The 5,077-nt window shown below is 40.6% G+C and overlaps 1 long non-coding RNA gene across 1 annotated transcript in view; it reads right to left on the minus strand.

Moving 5' to 3' along the window:
* LOC122563443 overlaps positions 1–3,767 on the minus strand; it is a 38,255-nt gene extending 34,488 nt beyond the window's left edge. Inside the window, exon 1 of the long non-coding RNA XR_006315610.1 lies at positions 3,555–3,767. This is a non-coding gene — a long non-coding RNA (uncharacterized LOC122563443). The remainder of the gene's footprint in view (positions 1–3,554) is intronic.
* Positions 3,768–5,077: the final 1,310 nt, after the last annotated feature.

Raw genomic sequence — 5,077 nt, forward strand, 5'->3', positions numbered from 1 at the left:
ACCTGCGAACATCTGCCTCCAATCAGCTTTCGAAAGTTCTTGCCTAATACCGTCAAAATTGGCCTTTCTCCAATTTAGAACTTCAACTTTTAGATCTGGTCTATCCTTTTCCATCACTATTTTAAAACGAATAGAATTATAGTCACTGGCCCCAAAGTGCTCCCCCACTGACTCCTCAGTCACCTGCCCTGCCTTATTTCCCAAGAGTAGGTCAAGTTTTGCTCCTTCTCTAGTAGGTACATCCACATACTGAAGCAGAAAATTGTCTTGTACACACTTAAGAAATTCCTCTCCATCTAAACCTTTAACAGTAGTGTATATAGTGTTAAAGGTTTAGATGAAGAGGGGGTAAAGGGGTATGGGGAGAAAGTGGGGGTGGGATGCTGAGATTGCATGTTCATAATGAATGGTAGAGCAGGTTTGAAGCTTCAAATGGCCTAGTCCTGGACCTACTTTCCATGTTTCTATGTTTGCAAAGGTGTAGAATTGTAGCCAGAGTATAATGGGGAAATGGTTGTTTATCAGTCTGGGGGAAAGTGAAAAGGACGGAATTAGATCTGCTGCTATTCTTGATCAGTTAACAATCTTGACTTGGGTGTACCAGGTGCTATACAACATTTACAGTCAATCCAAAATGTGGACGTTATTTGAAGTATCAGAAAGATGGTGATATCTTCAATAAGATCTCAAGTCATTGGTTGCAACAGTGGATCAGATTTAATGCAGCAAATTGGGAAATTATTTCTTCTGATAAGGAGAGATATTTTTTAAAAAGTACAGTTCTAAAAAGATGCAGGAAGAGAGAGCATTTATGTGCACAACTTATTAAAACTGGAAAAATAAATTGAGTAAATGTTTAAAAATTGTACAGGATACCAGCCTTAATAAACAGAAACTATTATATATAGGATACAAAAGTAAGGAGGTTATGATGAATGTTTATTTAACCACAGGAATATTGTGCACTGTTCTTTAGGAGCGGTGCAATGACTTTAAAGACAATGCAAACACAAGTTAGGAGAATGAGAGAAAGTTGCAAGGGGATTTGATAGATTGGCTGGGAAGTTAGCGTAATCCTCTCATACAGTATAAATGTAGGTTTCCTTCTACTGTGGTAATAGTCATGGAGTCATAAATCATGGAAAATGACCCCTCCTCTAGGAAGGCAAAAAGGTCTGAGTTCACACTGAGAGAAGACAGCATACCTTCAGCACTGCATTGGTCTATCAACTGAGATTGCATTCTCAAGGTCTGAACCTGGACATGAACCACAAAATTCTAATGTATTGATCAGTGTGTTACCACTAAACACATCTGACACCTCCATTCAAATCAATACTTACTCTAAACAGTATTTTTTTCTTCTGTGTCTATGCTTAAAAAGGAAGCTATGTGGAAATAAGATGGCTTAGTGAATTATAACAGGAACATTTAAAACGCTGGAAACCAGGCTTGCGATCAGGCTGGACTGACGAAGTTAACTGAATGAGTCTGAACATAAATTGGCCTAGATCAGAGTCTAGATTAGAGTGGTGCTAGAAAAGCACAGCAGGTCAGGCAGCATCCGAGGAGCAGGAAAATCGATGTTTCGGGCAAAAGCTCTTCATCAGGAATGAGGCAGGAAGCCTCCAGGGTAGAGAGATAAATGGGAGGGTGGGGTAGGGCTGGGGAGAAGGTATCCAAGAGTACAATAGGTGAATGGGGGTGGGGATGGAGGTGATAGGTCAGAGGGGAGGGTGGAGTGGATAGGTGGGAAGGGGGATTGGCAGGTAGGACAGGCCATGGGGACAGTGCTGGGCTGGAAGGTTGGAACTGGGATAAGGTGGGGGAGGGGAAATGAGGAAATTGGTGAAGTCCACATTGATGCCCTGGGGTTCAATCTATCCACTCCACCCTCCTCTCTGTGTGATTCAAAAGAGGAGAGAGAAGTGGAGGAGCAGAGACATTTGAGCTGAGAGAGAATTGCTGCCAGTGTTGGATGATACACAAAAGGCAAGTATTGGACAGACACAGAGGCCTTTGAGAATTGTAGGGTTTAGGTTGCTTCCAGAATTAGAAAGAGCAAGGAGGTACTTTTTCACAAAGAGGACAATTTTTTGTATCGCTGTGGAACTTAACTGGGAACCAATGCAGATCAGAAAGCACAGACAGTGATGGACAAAGGATTTAGGCTGAAGGATTTTGGATGAACGCACGATTATGCAGGCAAGAGTGCAGTGCTAGAAAACACAGTAGGTCAGGAAGCATCCAAGGTGCCTCGACTGCTGCACTTTTCCACCACCGCACTCTTGACTCTGATCTCCAGTCCTCACTTTGCCTCAGATGATACAGGGCAGCAGGTGGGATGTCATTCAGGAGAGCATTAAAATAATCAAGTGAGGAGATCATCAGCATGGACAATGTTTACACACTGGAGAAAGTGAGTCTGCAGATGCTGGAGATCAAAGTTGAAACTTTATTGCTGGAACAGCACAGCAGGTCAGGCAGCATCCAGGGAACAGGAGATTCGACGTTTCGGGCACAGGCCCTTCTTCAGGAATCCTGAAGAAGGGCCTGTGCCCGAAACGTCGAATCTCCTGTTCCCTGGATGCTGCCTGACCTGCTGTGCTGTTCCAGCAATAAAGTTTCAACAATGTTTACACACGCCAATACTATACTCAGTATTCAGTATATTTGGTGACAATCACACTGACTGAGTGGCACATGTAGAAAATGGACATATCTCACTGAAGGCCTAAATGCTTAGGTCACGGCCCAACAAGAAAATGCAGCCAGTCATCGAGATCAACAGACCACTGCTGTCTAGGTTGCAAAAAAATTGAAATAAAGCAGGCAGATAAAGTGAAGAACATAGAAGCAGAACTGACAGTAGAAAATGGAACAGAAAATAAAATAATGTCAGTCTACATCCTTCAGAAAGCAGAGATAAATGAGCCCTCTGGGGTAGTTATAGTTCAACACCCAAAAATGACCAGTTGGCTGAAAACATTTATAAGACATTTTGTGTGGTCAATAGAATGTTTATACAAAGGAGAGTAGGTCAGAATACTGTACTTTCGTAGAATAAAGCCCAGACTCTGATCTGTTCAAAGTGCGAGTATGCAAATTCACATAATGAGTAATAGAACAGATGTCAAGGATTAATATTCAGATCTGAGTGTAACGCTTAACCAGGTTTGGAGAACTTTGGACATATGAAGCTTTACAAAAAACTGAAACATCTTGTGAGTTTCTTGCCATCTGGTTCACTCGACACCCCAGCTCAAACATTCCTCACTTTCATTAACACAAAATTTCACTTCCACATAAATTAAGAAGGATAGGCACAACTTTCACATTTTTCACCCACTATGATGTGTTTATTTTTCAAGCAACACACTCTCTGGAGGAAGTGTATTTAACCCTCTGTTTCTGCACAAATCTTACAAGGTGGCACAACAGGTTGATGGAGCTGCAATAAAAAGCATATGGAACCCTTGGCTTAATAAGGAAAGACAAAGTACATTTCCCTTGAGCTTAATCAAACATTTGTTTAAATTATGAATGATTTTTACCTTAAATCCACCTGCCCACCCCTATTGTCTTATTATCTCTTAAACAAAAGCGAAGCCTCAATTTTTAAATTTTCCATTGGCATGCTGTTGATTCTTTTAGGATGCAAGTTTAGGTTGCCACACAAGTTGTGTGAAAAAGCATTTCCTACATCATCCACTGAGTAGCCTACTGCAAACTTTTCGGCTGTCCTCCATCAGTGTGAATCATTTTGCTTTATCTATCAACTCCAGCAATCATCTTAAATACTGCAATTAGATCTTCCTTTCACCTTTTATATTCAGGACAGTTAAACAAAAAAGACATTATACTCAACCATCAAAAATCACTAGTTAGACTTCAGATTTAGAGAAGCTGAGAATTTGTTTTTGTAGTGATTGCAACCAGGTGGATCTTGTTGGCTACAAGATCCTTGATTGGGGGAGTTAGCCTGGGCCAATCAGGAAAGCCCTGGCAGTTAACAGAAGCACAACTAGGTAACCCAAGGGGTAGTAATACCCCTTTTTTCTGGATATATGAGTCTCTAAGATCTGTACGAAGCTGCAATGTGCAGAACTAGAAGTCAATACTGTGATCGGTGTCCAGACACTGATTGCTATGTGTGGAATCTTGGAGTAGATGTGCACATGTACAGTTTAGAGAGATTGGTGCTGTGGGGCATAGTACTCACTGTCAGAAGTGTCTCTCTAACATTGGGAGCACCAAATAGTGAAAAGAAAAATCTGTATACTTCATGATCAAGAATTCAATCTTCTGAGTAGAAAAGTATACATTGACTTCAATCTTATTCAAAATGCTGAAAAGATTCAACTCCAACTTTTCAACGATCAGCCAGACAAAGAAAAACTAGTTGATAATTTTGTAGTGTGCCCGATAAACTTATGCAGGAATCTAAAGAAAGTGCAGAATCCCTTCAGGTTAATTATGTCAGAATAAGAAATTAATAAGAATCAGATGAAAAGATGTGACTATACAGACCAGGCAAAAGTGTTTTGTACTGCTATTAACATGAAACAGAGATCAGATTCTAACCAACAAGATGCAAGAAGAAATGCAAGCAAAGAGGCAATAGCTGAACTGAAAATGAATTGAGTCAGATAGCACAGTGAACACCCAGTTCCAACAGACTCAAAGCTGATACTAAATGGCAAGATGACATAGAGGTGACAAACTCAAATGGAACATCTGACTTGCCGATGCTCCATAATAATAATAGGGTTCGAACCAAAAAAGGAATCATCAAGGAATACAATTGAGGAAATGAACAATCTGCTTTCATCAATCATTCAATCACTCGGGGGCAAATGAGTAGTTCAAACCAATCAACAAATTGAAATAATTGCTCTACCTACTTCAGCACAGGTCGACAACAGGCTGAGGACAATCACTCACTGACAGATTAAAGATGTGGTGCATGCAACTTCATAAAAGCCACGAGCAAAAAAGATCAGCTACGTCCAAAGATTCAGAATATTTAAACAAAAAAATGCCTGTCTTAGAAAGGATGGCATTCTCTGCAAAAAAA

Source organism: Chiloscyllium plagiosum, chromosome 27 (assembly GCF_004010195.1).
Source record: "Chiloscyllium plagiosum isolate BGI_BamShark_2017 chromosome 27, ASM401019v2, whole genome shotgun sequence".
Lineage (NCBI taxonomy): Eukaryota > Metazoa > Chordata > Chondrichthyes > Orectolobiformes > Hemiscylliidae > Chiloscyllium > Chiloscyllium plagiosum.